Source organism: Carassius auratus, chromosome 43 (assembly GCF_003368295.1).
Source record: "Carassius auratus strain Wakin chromosome 43, ASM336829v1, whole genome shotgun sequence".
NCBI lineage: Eukaryota > Metazoa > Chordata > Actinopteri > Cypriniformes > Cyprinidae > Carassius > Carassius auratus.
Genome location: NC_039285.1, coordinates 17,268,075 through 17,286,837, shown reverse-complemented (window position 1 = coordinate 17,286,837; position 18,763 = coordinate 17,268,075). Strand labels below are relative to the sequence as shown.

General features: G+C 37.2%; 1 protein-coding gene across 2 annotated transcripts in view; it reads left to right on the top strand.

Annotated features, from left to right (window-relative positions):
* LOC113061814 (spondin-1-like) overlaps positions 1–18,763 on the top strand; it is a 184,391-nt gene that overhangs the window by 2,233 nt on the left and 163,395 nt on the right. The window lies entirely within an intron of this gene.

The following is an 18,763-nucleotide window of genomic DNA, read 5'->3' as shown; positions in this document are numbered from 1 at the left end:
GCATTGATCAAACTTTATAGGGGAATAAATCAACTTAAATTGAATGTGTTGATCATATAAAGGGATAGTGTCTCATCAAAAGACTTGGTCTGAACAGTTTAATTCATATGGATTCAGCTTACAGTGTTTTTAAGAACTTTTTGAAGTGCCAAAGTTACATTGACTTTTAGTGGAGGGACTTATTCTGCTTCAAAGATTAATGAAAAACTTTTGGGTTTGGAAAAACATGAGGCTCAGTGAACAATGACAAATTCTTTGTTTTCAGGTGAACTAAAGTGAAGTGACATTCAGCCAAGTATGGTGACCCATACCCAGAATTTGTGCTCTGAAATGCACACACACAGAGCAGTGAACACACACACACACACACACACACACCCGGAGCAGTGGGCAGCCATTTATGCTGCGGCGCCCGGGGAGCAGTTGGGGGTTCGATGCCTTGCTCAAGGGCACCTAAGTCGTGGTATTGAAGGTGGATATAGAACTGTACATGCACTCCCCCCACCCACAATTCCGTCCGGCCCGAGACTAGAACCCACAACCCTTCGATTGGGAGTCCAACCCTCTAACCATTAGGCCACGACTTCCCCTAACCCATCAAATGAAAGATGTTGGGTCATTAATTGATGTCCAAAGAGGACCAATTATATCACCAACTGTCTTAGGCTGGATCCCATGAATATATCAGGTGCCCTAAGTCCTTCTGGGACAATGAATTACAGAAGACTCAATGTTTATGGAGCCAATGGTTTAGTCTGTATTAAGGCAGCCATTCTGATTGCCTAGCTGTGGGATCTACTGTACTCCCTTTGTGTGCGGGAGCCAAGCTCAGATTCAGCTACACCTGGCAAAGCTCTTACATCAACACCATATGCTGCCTCTCCGCACGAGCTCTCATGCTATGCCAGAGAGTGGAAACGGAACGAAAAAGGCCCATTAAATGTCACATAAACCATAAATCCCAGCTCCCTGCAGAAAATATCTGCTCAAACCTGCTCTTGCATAGAAAAGATTTCTTGTCTTGAAAATGGGATATAGATCAGTGGATCTTAACTGATTTTTTTTTTTTTTTAAGGTCCCAGATTAGTCATTTACATTTAGTAAGTGTTGAAGAACACAATTCAACACTATACAAAATTGTTCAGCTTTCAGAAGTAAACAAATATGTCCTTTAAATATATCTATTCATATATTGATTTATTGTACACAACCCTACATCAGACAAAGAATACTATTGTAATACTATAAATATTAGAGGGCATTATGTAACTTTCACCTGAGAGCTATTTATTTATCTATTTATTTATTTTGTTAATGAGTTCTTATAGTTTGTTCTGATCTGAAATTACTAGTCAGTTAAATTGTTATTTGTCTATTCTAGTTCAGTGGGTAAATAGTGTTACATAAGTTCGGTCTTCATTGTCAAAGTTTTTATATTCTAAACTCTGCAATCTGATTAAAATATGTATTACATATGCAATGTGCAGAAATGTCTGTACACGCAAAGAGTGTCATTGTTTGTCTCTTACCATAGCTGTGAGAAGCTTATGAGTCCTATCGAAGAAAGTCAATGAGACAACTGACTAAAGATGTTCTCAAATGTGTCAGAGTAAATCATCATGATAGCTTATTAAAATAATTCTAAACATATTATCTGCATGGTCATTCCAAGGTTTATGGCAGTTATTCTTAAGGCCGTTCACACCAAGCACGATAACGATAAAGATAACGATAAAGATAACGATAAAGATATAGTTCTAAAAATGGTTCTCAATATTAAAGAATAGCGGAGTCCACACCACAAATATAACGATAAAGGCACAGAGAAATGATATCGTTGGAATCACTTTCAGAACGTTTTTTTTTTCCTGATGAACGATAAAAACATTGCCAACCAATCAGAATCAATCCTCCTGTAATGAGCTCGAGAATTTAAAGCAGCAGACGCGCGTCCGCTTAGAATACACAAATAATATCATTCGCTGGTGTGGACGCTAATATCGTTATCTTTATAGTTATATTTATAGTTATCGTTCTTGGTGTGAACGGGCCTTTACAGTACTATAGTTTACCAAATTATCTTTGAATTTTTGAAAATAAATAAATAAATAAAAATAGTTTGACTCAAGCTCATTTGGATCACTTTTAACTATAATTATCATCTCCACTTCATCTAAACTGGTCTAATGTTTCTTAGTCTGTGTAATGTTTAATAAGAAAATACAGAACTCACTAAAGGGTGCAAGCCCACTTTTGAGTGTTTAGCACCACTTTATACCACCTTGGGAGAAAGTGGACAGGAGTGGGAGAGAATATTTGATTTGAGCAGACAAAAGAAAGCTAGATGCTTCAGACTAGGGTTACTGGAAATGTGCTATAATGGAAGATTACATAAGGAGGCCACAAACAAATAGCATGGGATTTTTGGCAGAACAGCCTTTGTTTTCTGATTTTTCTGCTTGAACACAGAGTTCTAGCACAAGTGTTTAACAAGATCTGCCAAAGTCCTTGATGTACTGTATGACATAATATAGTGACACAGACACAGGACATAACACACTTGGAAATGTCAAGTGGTTTTTATTTATTTATTTTTTTTTTTTTTATATATGTTGCTTCTCCACTGCGGATAACAATATAGCAGAAAGTATACTTTGATGTGCTTTAGTGCTATTAGGGTACAGAGGACCCCTTCACATAATTATGAGCAAATTATATAATGGTCAGACAGATTTAATCATAGATGAGACATTAATGCATTTAAATATGTACACAATAGCAGTAAACACATGATTATATATTGTTTTGACTTTTTCAGTTATCCAATTGATAAAGCTTAGATTCCCCCTCCAATGTAAATCTATAGCCCCCTTTTTTGTAGATGGGATTAGTTTTCATTCCTACAACAAGACATTGGTTACATTGTCTATCTGAATATACTGATTTGAATAGGACTAACATTCCTTGTGTTTCTTACAGAGGAGGAGGTTGTGTTTTCTAGAAGGTCATGTTTTGTAGTTAAGTGTATAATATTGTCATGAATATGTTCAGTTGGTTTGGACTTTTTGTTTATTTTCATTAGTTTCATGGTTTCGTTTACATTTACATTTAGTCATTTTGCAGACGCTTTTATACAAAGCAACTTACAATTGGGGGATACATAAAGCGATTCTTCAAACAGAAACAGGAAGTGCTTGTAATACCAAGTTTTAGACATTGTTCAAATAAGTACAAGCTAGAAAGAGAAGGAATACATAAAGATAAATAGGTTTTTTTTTTTTTTTTTTTTTTTTTTTTTTTTTTTTTTTTTTTTTTATGATGAAGACAAGTAGTTTCGAAAGAGATGAGTTTTCAGCTGTCGGTTTTTTTTTTTTTTTTTTTTTTTTTTTTTTTATGATGAAGACAAGTAGTTTCGAAAGAGATGAGTTTTCAGCTGTCAGGGATTCAGCATTCCGGACAGGGGTGGGAAGATCATTCCACCAGCCAGGAATGGTGAACGATAATGTTCTGGAAAGTGATTTTAAGCCTCTCTGTGTTGGTACCACGAGAAGTCGCTCACTTTTGATGTGTAACTTGTACTTTTGAGCACAGTTTAAATTGCATTTATTTATGACTTTCGATTAAAAAGTCATATTTTTTACTTTTAATTTTTAAATGAATGCCTCTTATATTGGTTAATAGAGAATGACTTTAATGACGCACCTGCCGCTTTATTAGGTACACCTGTTCAATTGCTTGGTAACACAAATTGCTAATCAGCCAAACACATTGCATCAACTCAATGCATTTAGGCATCAACTCAATGTATTTAGGCATCTAGATGTGGTGAAGAAGTTTGCTGAAGTTCAAACCGAGCATCAGAATGGGGAAGAAAGGGGATTTAATTGACTTTGAATGTGGAATTGTTTTTGGTGCCAGACGGGCTGGTAAAAAACTGCTGATCTACTGGGATTTTCACGCATAACCATCTCTAGGGTTTACAGAGAATGGCCTGAAAAAGATAATATATCCAGTGAGTGGCAGTTGTGTGGACAAAAATGCCTTGTTGATGTCAGAGGTCAGATGAGAATGTGCAGACTGGTTATAGATGATAGAAAGGCAATAGTAACTCAAATAACCACTCGTTACAACCAAGATATACAGAATACCATCTCTGAATGCACAACATGTCAAACCCTGAAGCAGATGGGCTACAGCAGCAGAAGATCACACTGGGTGCTGCTCCTGTAAGCTAAGAACAGAAAACAGATGCTACAATTAACACAGGCTCACCAAAATTGTACAGTAGAAGAAGAGGAAAAACGTTGCCTGGTCTGATGAGTCTCAATTTCTGCTGTGACATTCAGATGGTAGGGTCAGAATTTGGCATGAAGTACATGAAAGCATGGATCCATCCTGCCTTGTCTCAATGGTTCAGGCTGGTGGTGGTGAAGGAGATTTTATCTTGGCACACTTTGGGCCCCTTAGTACCAATTAAGCATTGTTTAAACCCCACAGCCTAACTATTGCTGCTGACAATGTCCATCCCTTTATGACTACAGTATACCCATCTTCTGATGGCTATTTCCAGCAGGATAATGCACCATGTCACAAAGCTCAGATATTTTCAGATTGGTTTCTTGAACATGACAATGAGTTCACGTTACTAAAATGGCCTCCACAGTCACCAGATCTCAATCCAAAAGAGCAGCTTTGGGACGTGGTGGAACAGGAGATTCGCATCATGGATGTGCAGCCAACAAATCTGCAGCAACTGTGTGATGCTCTTGTGTCAATATGGACCAAAATGTGTATATGTGTGTGTGTGTGTGTGTGTGTGTGTGTTTGTGTGTAGATTTTTGATGGTCATAGAAAGTGTCTTACTGTGGGTCATAAACAGAACTATTATGCATGAATCTTCTGTGTAATTAACTGAAATAGGGTCAGAGATGATGGCTTTTGGTATAATTACTTAGTCTAAAACATGCCCACGTAAGCAGCTCACCCAAAGGGAGGTGAGCCATGGAGGGCTGTATGAAATGTCGGTGCCTTACAGAGACACCCTCACTGATCCTCTCTCCTTTCTTGTCTCTGTTCTTTTTGCTCATCTCTTCAGAGAGCTTACCTTTGTGTCTCTGTCCTTAATGAGTGAGAGCACTGCCTTGCTGACTCTTCCACTCCGAGCTGCCACACAAAGACTTATCTTTTACTCCTCAGCTGAATTTTCCACTTAGCTGGGAGGGATTGGTGTTAATGCTGGGGGTCTTAAGTGATTTGGAACAGTTTCACGAGGTGGGATCTGTTTTGAGACAAGCGGCTTAAATGATAACAGTATTAAGCTGTTTGACAACTTTACAACAAAGTCTACAAAAAAGTGCCTTGTTACAGTGGGTGGACAGCCTATCTGGGCATTACCACCGCCGTGGTGCCGTGGCGGTAACTGTAATTCAGTCGCACGTTAAAATCATTTGCAAAACTACCGCCAGGTGGCGCAAAGGGACGGATAGTGAAATGAATGTAATGGGGAAAATGAGAGAAAAAAAGGAAGTAAAACAACAATAACATTATGATATAACATTGTTAAATAAAAAAAAATAAAAACATAACAAATTGACAATTTGTTAATTTCAAAATGTAGCATAGTCTTAGGCTACAGTCTACTAAACATAAATTGAAAGAAGACCTTTACACAAAGGATCATATGCATGCTATTTTTATTAAACAGTAAATAAATATAAGGCCTATATATATATATATATATATATATATATATATATATATATATATATATATATATTAGAGGTGGGCATAGATTATTTTTTTTAATCTAGATTAATCTCACTGTGATCTTGAAATTAATCTAGATTAATCTAGATTAATCTAGATTAAAATGGCTCATTCAAATTCTGCCGAAGGCATTCAGAATATGTGTTACCCAAATAAAATTGACAAACAGTAAGTCTTTGAGAAGGGGTTTATCAAGCTAGGTGAGCATTAGAAAAGGGGCTCATCTCCTGTTTCCAAAATGCATCACAATGTGCTTGAAATAGCTGTAAACTAATTCCACATTGCACAAGGTGCAAACAACAGTACTCCTGTTTCACACCAATGTTTAAGTTTTTTTTTTCAAGTTTGTAGGTGTCAAGGTACAGAAACCAAATAATAGCACTATATATATATATCAAAAATTATATCTGGTTTCTGAATAATTTTTGGTTTGACTGTTAAAACTACAAAGAAATTCAGTCAACAGTGAGTGATTTTCATTTTCATTTTCTTGGATTAACATTACAGCAGCCAGTAGCTAAATTAGGCGCGGTCACTTTAAGAGACGATGAACGCATCCAATATAATTTTTTCCTCAACGGTTTACTTTCATTTAAGAAATAACTGACAGTTTTTTCGAGCATAATTTCGAAGGTGGATATTTTGACATATTTTGTATGTATTTGTCAGCACAAGAGCAAAAATAATCAAATTCGATGTTCAAGTGTTTTGAGACGCCTTTCTCTGCGCGAGCCCTGAACACCAGAACACTGTGGTGTTGAATTGGGCTCTTCGTTCACTTCGTTCATCACATTCACATCACGCGCTCTGGCACAGATCAACCTCCCGCGATGCTCAGCTGTGGACGATTTAAAAATGTTTGTTATAAAGGTTGCTGTCCCATTTAATACAGGAATTGTTCATTCAAAAAAATTGAATTATATTGTTAGTTCTAATTATATTGTTAACACAAGTTCATTTAGGCTATTTAATATGCACTGTGACATTTGACCATTTTTTACTTATAAACTCTTTGAGAATTTAAAGTTAGTTTAATATTATTTAAATTCAAGTTTACAAAAAAAATGGTTTTAATTGCTTAAATCATTTTTATTAATTAATAATATGTTATCATGTTTATTCTTGTATAAAATACATGTTTTTTCTTTATGAAAATAAGGGGAAAAATAAGGGACGATCTGAATATTTGTTTTTCTTTACCTATTTATGACCATCATAGAATTGTGACTTAAAAGTTTAGTGATTTAGGAGGTGAAAATACTGTGAAATTACTAATGGCATGGATTTTAGAGCATAACAACTGAAGGCTGTGAACTAAAATATTATTTCAACCATACAGCATGTGAATAAATAAAATGCATACTTTTCATAACATTTCATTATTCATAAAATGCATAATATGTAGGGGGACATTGGTTCCATGGCAGAATTTATTTTGCTAATATTTGCATACCATGGTGCAGTTATTAATTATTCAATGTAATACCATTATTCAGTGTACAATGATAAAACCATCAATTTACACTGTGGTATGGTAAAACTTTTTGTGAGGGTATATTGAAGAGAGTTCCTTCAGAATCCATGCAGATTCAAGACGACACGTACTAACCTCCCCATTAACCTCCAGAACCAATCCGGGGGGCTTTTATTTGCTCTTGAAATTGATTTAGCGCCATAGTTAATTAGTGCCAGCCTTGAATTTCCTTGAATGGATGATGTGCGGTATATTTATGTGAGGAGAGACAGTAGAGGAAACACAGGAAGCATTCACTCATAGACACTAAGTCAGTGATATGCTTCCCGAACATATTTAAATTCAAATATGATGAAGGTACTGTTAACAATATTTCTGAATACCTAAAACCCACAAGAGTACATAAATGACAAAGAGAGGAAATGAATTGCTTTACAGAATCTTTGCTCTGTGTGATGCTTGAATAAAAGATACAACTGCAGATTTGGGAAGTTTGAATAGAAGCATGTTTCTGGATCAGTTCCAAAATCCAGTGAGCTGTCTTGCTGCCTAATGCTTAGGCAGCAGACTTTTTTTTCACCTCATATTGGAAACGTACATTTATTACAGCTTTGGTTCAGTTTGGTTAATTTTCCCCTAAAAACAATCATTTCAGGTCTCTGAAAAAAAAAAAAAAAAAAAAAAAAAAAAAAAAAAAAAAAAAAAAAAAATATATATATATATATATATATATATATATATATATATATATATATATATATATATATATATATATATATATTATTTATTTTTTTTTTTTTTTGTGGATTTCAATGGTTTTGCCCTGGTGCTAAAGATTAAATGCAGTTCTACAATTTGGGAAATAAACAAATATAAATTGCTTGCTGATCAAAATGAGTTCTTTATCAGTTAAATAGTGTCAACTTTTAAACATTCTTTTACACAGGAGATGATTTCCAGATTAAACAATGTTTAACAGACATCTTGCAGAGCGCACCGCGGGTCATGTGACAAGAACAAACCAATCAGCTTCATCCTTTCCCGTAACAACGTTGAAAGCTCAGCCAAGATGAAGGAACAGCTGATCATAGTTGTATATGGATTGGAATTTTGAAATAAATTTAGTAGCAGAGCTACTGCAAGCGAATTTTAGAGCTGCAAATCCATTTATCCTTTGCTGAAATTTCAGCGTCTTCATGGAGAGAGCAGCACGTCATTGTTGCTTAGGAAAGGCAGACGCCTCAGGGGCGCTTCTGCCCGAGCGCTTTGGAAAGGAGGAGAAAGACGCGCCTAGCGTTTTCCATGCGTTTTTAGGCGCGATATGTGAACGGCCCCTAAGGCGCTCGCTCACTCAGCACGCGCTGAAGGCTCGTTGCAAAATGTCTGATGCATTTAACCAGGGATTTAACCAGGATTTTTTCAACTGGGGGGCACAAGAGGGGCCACGATTAATACAGAGGGGCCAATCTTGTGTTGTTTGAACTGTATATCCAAATCATTTCAAGAGTTCAGTAACCTTTAAAATCAGTAATAAACAGTGATACCCTATTATATTTTAATAGCAGGTTCACTGCTCTAAATAAAAAAAAATCAAATACAATTTGTATTAACTTTTCACTTTACAAAAGTGAAAGAAAAACTGTAATAAATAAAATAATCCAATGTATGAATAGTGTACAACTCACAAATAATAATAATATAATTTATTTATAATAGCCTTATATATATATATATATATATATATATATATATATATATATATATATATATATATATATATATATATATATATAATAGCCTTATTTATATAAATGCAGAATAACATTAATAATTCATAGAAATAAATACACAATTAATTAATTAATATAACTAATATAAATTTGATATAATTTCATAATATGTTTTTGTTTATTATCCACATCCCATTCAGTTTGCATAGGAGCAGTTGCAGTAAATTTGCATTGATGAATAAACAAAATCAACTTATGTCAAGGCTAATTAATCTTGAGCATATTGATTTAAAAATATCATATATCCATACTTTGTTAGAAAGCTACTTGTTCAAAAAGGTAGCTTTAATTTAACATGTAAAATATGTGGATCCTATAAAACAGTTTAGAATAGCTTAATTAGTCCAGTGTTATTAGTTAATGCATAATGTATTAGTTATTTATTTAGCTATTTAATCATGCATTAAATAATTATGTATGATTTTTTTGAGAATGTTTCTGGGTGTCATCAAATGACGTTGTGTCAATAACTTCTGTGAAGGGAGGGAGAGAGAGCTAGAGAGAGAGCTTTTCAGGGTGCAGACAGCAATCGCGGAGCACCATGGTGATTTAGAACGCCAACAGAATTTATTAGGAATCTACAGACGCAAATAGATAAAAGGTGTAGAAAAATAAAGACCTAAGAAGGTCTGAAAGAAGACACATTACTGAAGACAAACAGCCCCAAATCTCAAAATTGACCAGTAAAAAAACTGTTTTTGCATGTGTCTCACCCATATAGACTTTAAAAAAAAAGTCTCAAGTGTGGAGCGTTAGATAAACATTACACGATTTGTTTCGTCACCTCACTTGAGTGAAAAAAGTCGATAATCGACTGCATGATTCAATAATGACTTTATTAGAATTGCTATTATAGTTTTTTTAAACCATTGCTTTAAATTGCGTTGTTGCCTATATCGGCTCGTTCGGCCGAAAAAAAAAAAAGTAAATCGTAACGCAGTAAACCCCTTTTACATTCAGCATCAGAGGAGCATAGTAAATATAATGATTAGCATCTTGGTCTGCTCTAGGAGATAACATCGTCATCGAACCTGGTCTGTCTAACACTGAAAGACGTTAACGTTAGTACCAAACACTTCTTGCACTGCAACAACTCGCTAATCAAAAAACATAAGCTATTTAAAATAGGTGCTTTTTTCGTTGGAAAACAGCAGCTCGCTATTCTTGGTCCTCGTTGAGAAGCATTGCGACGCAATCATGAGTTATTTACTAAACTGAAAGATTATAATTTGAATTTGTGAGTGAAACAGACAAGTAGAAGGGTGGGGGCACACTGGGGGGCCAATCAGTTTTCAGGAGGGGCCAGTGCCCCCATGGCCCCTCCCCTGGCTACGCCACTGCATTTAACAGACCAGAAATAGAAGATACTCCAATAACCAACAGGTCTGGTGTTTGGGTGCACTTTGGATTCCCTGTAAGCTAAAATGGTGATGACAGAATGAATGGTAAATAGTAAGGTCTCATATCTGCGGCTATAATGTAAATGTAACGTAAATGAAGCCTACCAATCGCCGCGGTGATGTCTTCTGCCCTGTTTGAGTCAGTTGGAAATGTCTGCATAAATGCTGCGGGGATAGTTTGTTGCGTGTATGTTTCTCCTTTTTTTCGTCTTTTCCCAGATACTGACACACTAAGGTGATGTCGGTGTAAATGAGTTGACATGTTTCAAGTATTCCCGCTGGTGTTTTTTTTTATTTTTATTTTTTATTTCCGCTGGTGTACCCTATTGTAATGTAGCAGATGCGACCGTTGTTTTTTTATCCACCACTCTCTTGCCATCACCATTATAGCTTACAAGGAATCCAAAGTGCACTCAAACACCAGACCTGTTGGTTTTTGGAGGATCTTCTTGTCTGTTAAACGCATTGGCCACCGTGTACCGTGCATGAACTGCTCGCTCACTCAGCGCATACTGAGTGAGCGAGCGCCTGACTGAGTAGCCTAACATAAACATATAAGTTGGTGTTTTTTCTTCTTCAGGGGTGTCAGGGGCGTTGCCTGTTACGTCGTTTGGGTTATTGGGCTACCTTGTTGAACGCATATCATTATATTTCACTTTTTTTTTTCAAATATAATTAATTAGTTCAACGAACGGTTCAATACGAATACGCGTATCGTTACACCCCTAATATATATATACACACACAACTATATTACTTGACATACATACACACACACACACACACAATATATATATATATATATATATATATATATATATATATATATATATAATTTTTTTTTTTTTTTTCTTCTTGTCCTTGATGAAGGTAAAAACAGGCCTACTGGGGAGACTCAGGCCTCTTCCACTCATCTGTCAGGAGAGGCAGCCATATCAACCCAGCCACTTCAGGAACAGCCTCCCTGGACTTGCTTGCTGGCTTGGATTCAGTGCCTGGAGTGACAGTCACTTAGAGCAGCACTCCTGTCTCTCTCACTTGTTCGTCAGCCTTTAACGTTGATATGGCCCAGTAAGGCCTGTCTTTTTTGTTGTTTTCTTGCTGTGCCTCCAGAGAAACCTTTTGCAACTAGGGTTATTTGAAGTACGGCTCATTTAAAATCTGTGAGCATGCACCTTCTCAGCCATTTTTGAGAATGCTCTAAAAACACTTTTTGTTTGGTTCCTATGGGAGGTGAGCTGGCACTGTTACTTACTGACTGATGGCTTTCCTTTGGATTTGATAACAACGTGCTTTAAACAACACTCCAGCAAACATACATTATTGCAGGTTGTACATCTTGTTCTCATTAGGCCAAGGAGGACAAAGTACACAACTATATTACTTGATTAAAAGTACATATACTGCTAGTCAAATATTACTCCATTGCAAGTGAAAGTTGTAAAGACAGATTTTTACTTAAGCAAAAGTACATAAGTATTTGCTTTTAAAAGTACTTAAGTATCAAAAGTAAATTTATTTTTTTTGTTTCAACATACATAATTATTGTCTTATTATTGTTCTATTGTTGTTGCATGTATTACTTGCAATGCCTTATGGCTCTGAAGCTACAATACATATATATATATAACACTCCTACCCCCACATCCACATTTGAACCAATTGTAGCTGCAACTTTACAACAGAAACAATACTTGACAAAACTTCAACAAAAATTGATGACATACACAGAATGGTCTGTACTGTGCTGTTTCAAGTCAAATACCTATTGTCTCTTTTTAGGAGACACACAACAGTTCTTCTGTGGATTTATAGGTAATATTTTCATTTCCACAATTTTTCTAAATTATTGTATCTAATATATACAGGCACATCTCAATAAATTAGAATGCCGTGTAAAAGTTCATTTATTTCAATAATTCAACCTAAAGAGTAAAACTTGTGCATTAAAAAATTAAATGCACACAGACTGAAGTAGTTTAAGTCTTTGGTTCTTTTAATTGTGATGATGTTGGCTCACATTTAACAAAAACCATCCAAATGAGCCAACGGGCCAACTCGGGGTAAAGGGAAATTCCTCTTTTATTGACAACTGTCTCAGGTTATGTATGTAACCATAGTTCCCTGTGTAGGGAATGAGACACTGCGTCTTCTATGGCCCGCTTTGGGGAACACTCTGTCGTGACTCGTGTCTGAAGCATACATTGAAAAAACACCAACTTGTTGGCCGGCGACAAACTCCGACATCACTACCGCCTTGACTATAAATAAGCACTGGGAGAGCACATCATTATCTTCTTCATTTGAAGCTTGCGTCCGAAGCATGGCAGGGAGCTAGAGGACGCAGTGTCTCATTCCCTACTCAGGGAACTATGGTTACATATGTAACCTGAGACAGTTCCCTTTCGAGGGAACTTCGAACTGCGTCCTCTAGGGGCCGCTTTGGGGAACAGAATACCCACACCACCATGCTGAGGGGAGTGCAGGCCAGACTCATGGCGGGCACTAAGTACCAACTCTACCATTTCCATGGGAGTTGCCCCTGGGACGTTAGACGGCTGTCTGTGACAGTACCTCTTATGGCCAAAAGGCCTGAGCTACATACCCAACTTAATTGTTTGGGCCTTGGCCCAGGGTAGAACTGAAGGCTTGGAATCAGGAAAGATTCATTTATAAAGGATACGGCTAAGAACCTAGCATTTCTACCAAGTCTTGCCTGTCACACAGGGGCTACCGCTAGCTTACTCATAAGCTTGCTGAAAGAGCTGTCTCGACAGTTGTCTAGTAGCAACACCCTGTTTAGATAGGTATCAGAGGAAACATAGGTGGAGCGGCGCCCAAGATGAACAGGGCTTTTACCAACTCAAGAAAGGGCATGAAGCAACCGCGCGAAAAACCTCATCATATAGGTTTTTAGAAAGAATGCAGAATACTATCGTGCGAACTTACCACAGTGTGGATTTCAGAAAGTGTGCATAGACTTCACGTGCACACTTACCATAGAATGGATTTTCAAATACCGTTCTAAGGAGGGGCTCTCGTGGCACTCTGATATAGCATCTCATAGATGGAATGTTGCATTGATTTTCAAATACTGTTCTAAGGAGGGGCTCTCGTGGCACTATGATAGAGCAGCTCATAGATGGAATGTTGCATCTCAAAACAGTATGATTGAGAGTCATCAACTCGATCTATGATCGACAATACTGAAACGCTCTGGGGGGAAAACAGAGAACTCAGTCTCAAATGAGAGGAGAACTCTGATCTAAGAGTAGCACGCTCATAGGCGACCCTTTTTTGGAAAAAGGGGAGCGCTGCTAAGTTACCACGAGAATCACCCAAATAGCCCCTCATGTTGAGGGAAGCGATGCTTGAGGTGTATAAACAAATACACACTGGCTGAATGGAGCCCAAGGAACCAAGGTCTAATCATCTCAAGAAAGGGAACGAAGCGCAGAGTCTTGCATGCAAACTTACCACTTGTGGATTTTTAGAAAGTGTGCAAAGTGTTCACGTGCACACTGACCACCATGTGGTTTTGAGAAAGTACACAAAGCTTAGCGTGTGTACTTAAAGGTTCTTAAGCATCGCATAGGCGCTGAATCTCACGGGAGAGGCACGCTCAATTGTACAAACCTCGGGTGAGGGGAGCATCACCTGAGGCAGCATATACAAGAAGACTTCTGTAACTGCCACCTCCACTTCCCGCTAGAGTCTTAATTGCATAATGTGGACAGAGTATTTACGCGAATGTTGGCATTATTCTTTTATTAAATGTCAGCTGCTAGTGGTGAAGCAATCTTAATTTCGTTATTGCCAAATACCCATCTTAATTTAAAATGTATCTTAATTTAATTTGTTAAAAAAGACTCATTTTTATTGGTGCGTTTCTTTTCTTTATTCCAACTTCCAAGTGGTCTAGTCTATGTTAGTTATGAATAAATTATGTTAAAACATGTATAAATGACTCATTCTTGACAAAAGACAACAGAGCTGTGTGTGTGCACATTTGAATAATGTTGGGCTGTAAACGGGTTCTGGCTTTTAAAAAGCTATCAATCAAAATGTACTTGTCGGGTTCGGGTCCTGTCGGACCGATAACAGCTGTAGTCACCACACAGGCCAGCCTGGTAGATGGGAGCATCAAGAAAGTTAACTTTGCCAACGTCTATCATCTCGACCAGGCTAAACCAGAGATGGCACTACTGGACCGCCAGAGTGGACAACGCCTTCCCAAGGGACTCACCGTGCACAGCTCTTGCATCAACCTCAGGTTGGTTCTACACTCATGCATTTGTTAAAGCCGTGCCTTGGTGAATTTGCAGGATTGCCAGTGCATGTAGGGCAGAGGCAACTTGGCCCGACTGCCGACAGCTTACAGGCTTTGGACAGGAGACACAGACTATTCCTCCCAGTGGTGGCGTTTTACGGGCACAGGTCCACCGCAATCGCACTCTCCTGCTGGGTAATGTCGACACACGCCCTAGCTGCCCCACCATCGAGGGTAGCAAAGGAGGAAGGAAACAAGTGGCTTCTGGCCGTAAAAGGTGCCATCCACAACTACATCACTTCACCATGCCCATCCAGGAAGAAAAAGGAACCAGAGCAGAACGCAGCTGTGAGCCATGCTGTACATCGAGAAACCAATCAAACAGCCATGAGCAGGTTGTGTATACACCTTCAACTTGATGCTCACAGCTGCCCGGGCAAGCACAACTGTCAACTCTGGGTCGGATTCAGCAGTGGCAACAACACCGTAAGGGGGCAACCCCACCGAATCTTCATCCACAGAGGTCAACAAACCATCCCCCGATGCTGCAATCGACATCTGATACCCTGGTGGCAAACCGAATGACATGCTGGGACTGCTGTAAGACAGCCCAGCAGAATCACCCAGCAGCCGCACATGCACTGCGGGCATGAACCATCCATGAACGGGTCTTCAGCATGCTAAATGCCCAGACAAGTGACGTGAATCGTCTGTGATTTGTTTCTTTAGGAAATCTGGTCTTTTAGTTGAAGGGCCCAGGGGAGTCGCTGAAAGGGACACCGCTGTTTGCGCCGTACCGCCAACTGTACTTTATAATATGTCTTTATATTATATATATATATATATATATATATATATATATATATATATATATTGTCTGTATATATATATATATATATATATATATATATATATATATATATATATATATATATATATATATTGTATATATATATATATATATATGTCTCATTAAAGGGGGGGTGAAATGCTATTTCATGCATACTGAGTTTTTTACACTGTTAAAGAGTTGGATTCCCATGCTAAACATGGACAAAGTTTCAAAAATTAATTTGTACGTTTGAAGGAGTATTTCTGTTCCAAAAATACTCCTTCCGGTTTGTCACAAGTTTTCGGAAAGTTTTTTTCTAGTATGGCTCTGTGTGACGTTAGATGGAGCGGAATTTCCTTATATGGGTCCTAAGGGCACTTCTGCCGGAAGAGCGCGCGCTCCCGTAAAGCAGAGCACTGAGAGCACAACAGGCATTCACTGATCAGAGCGAGAGCATCGCGAAATGTCACAAAATAAGTTTATTTTTGGTTGCCAGGGCAAGACAACCCTGCACAGATTACCAAAAAAAAAAAAAAAAAAAAACAGCATTAAGGGACCAGTGGATGGAGTTTATTTTTACAGAGCATCAACGGAGTTGTGCAAGTGTTTGTGTTTGTTCCCTGCATTTCGAAGATGCTTGTTTTACAAACAAGGCCCAGTTTGACGACGGATTTGCGAATCGTATATTTCTTAAGGATGATGCAATCCCAATGAAAAAGGGTCACGATCGTGTGTTGGAACCGCAGGCGGTGAGTAAAACTGCTTAAAATATCTCTGCCTTCTTGTTAGTGCGTCCACCTCCCATGCCGGAGACCTGGGTTCGAGCCCCGCTCGGAGCGAGTCGTTGCTGCTGCTGCTCTCGTTCAGTTTCAGCCTCTGGATCTGATTCTGGATCATAAATAAACGGCTGAATCTGACTGTTAGCCATGGTTTGTTTTGGATGTTTTTTTCCTCACGGTAATGTCACAGCTCCAAACGCTCTCAATGCAAAAGCCTACTGGCGCTCGTGATTCTTTAGCTCCCCCCACACGTCACGCCTCCAGCCGGTCGTGTTTTTCCGGGAAAAATAGGTACAGACTATCTTTCTCTTATGAATATAATAAAACTAAAGACTTTTTGGAGTTATGAAGGATGCAGTACTACTCTATAGGTACTCAAGATTAACAGGATATTGAGTGAAAACAAGCATTTCACCCCCCCCCCCCCCCCTTTAAGAGAACAATCTTTATATATATTTGGTTAAGTCACATGACATGCAGTGTTTTGGTTGTTGTTGTTCTTTTTCTGTCTTTTCTTGTTGGTAGTTACTGAAAGCACACTAAAATGTTGGTAACAAACAAGGACCTGTCCATGTCACACACACACACACACACACACACAAATCCTTAATAATATTATTAAAATAGTTTAGCTATCTAACAAGGTCAGCTGCAATCTGTTAAGCTGTTTTAATTACAACATTAAAACTAATGATATAATGTTGATTAGTCATATGTTAATGGCATTTGCATTATAATCAAATTTAAATGGCAATTTTATCTATGATTAAATATGAATACTGAGAACATTACATCAGTGAGCATGGCCAAATTCCATAACAAGGAAAAGAATAAAAGGGCAGAACTGGCTGTTCTTGCAGATGTAAAAAAACAAAACAAAACAAAACAAAAAAACAAACAAAAAGCTTTTTGAAGTGTCATACATAAAAAAGGTGATCTTTCAAGGATTATGGGTGCATGGGTCTCATGTTTATAGTCTTCCTCTCATTAGATGTCGTAATGATGAATTTTTATTTAACCCCCCCCCACCCCCTTTTTAACAGCATTTCAAGTTAAGCCATTCTAAGAAAAGAAGTCAAATATTATTATATTTTTCTATAGGTCTATCATAATGCATGCATTGTTTTTTTTTTTTTTTTTTCACATTTGCTTTGATACCAGCAGTGCTTGAACCAACAACTGTTATCGTACCAGAACAAAGCTCTAAATCCACAATGTAGGGTTATGAGTAAGCACAAGAAAAAGTTTGGTGGCTGACCATCAAAATAAATAAGGGGAAGCATTGTGAAAAAAAATAAAAAAAAATAAAAAAAAAAAATATATATATATATATATATATATATATATATATATATATATATACATAATATATATATTAGTTTTACCAAGGGTGTGTGAAAAAAACAAACAGACATATTTGATATTTACATTAATACATTTTTATATAGAAGTGTCCATGCACATACGCGCTATAAGATAATCATCTATGCAAAACCAGGCTTGAGATGCACAAACATGTAAAAGTCCACATCACCTACGTATACAAAGAATGAATCAAGTTCATCTCAGCTACTTTTCATTTTTGGAAAAAGATGTACTTTGAGGAATAAGCCTTGAAATATGATGCCGATGAAGCGTAATGCAGCAGATGATCTCATTCTAATGAGTCATTTATTTTTTTACTTATATTAGTGTCACTGTGACAAACTTGTTTCACTTGCTTAAATTTTCCCAAAATATATTGCCAGACTAAAATATGTAGAGTGCAAGATTTTTAAATATGCTTCATGTGAATTTAAATATGACCTTTCATTGCAGCTAAATGTTGTAGGACTCCTCTGAATTTTAGCTCACATTCTCCAGTGATTTATTATAGGGCATACTGACGTGCAAAACATGATTTTTACTTCATCATTTTTAACACTGCATTTGTAACTTAAGTAACTTAATTTTATTGACATAAGTAATTGTAATCAAATTAGATACATTTAAAATGTAACTCATTACTTTACTGCATTACCAGGAAAAGTAATTAGAGTACAGAAACTAAAGTAAAGTGTTATCCCCAACTCTGGTTATAAACCATATGAATAAACTCTTTTTTTTTTCTTCAATATTCCATTTAATTGATTTTTACTTGGATGGAATAATCACAATACTGAAGTAATTTTGGTCACCGCTTGAGTTTCACACAGACTTTAACTTAACACATAAAATAAATGGCACCATGCTCTGTTGCTCTGAAAGGTTTTGACTGGCTGGTCGCGTTAGTTTGACAATACATTTCATAGTTTCAACTGTGACAGCTTTTCACCATCAGTCACCCAAATGGTGTAGGTTAGCACAGTCGAGGACAGAGGTCACTTAAACAATTTTCAGAGCTGAAGATCTTTCAGGATGCTCGAGAGAAAAGCACATACTTACACACATATGAGTTCAGCCTTGTTTTCTT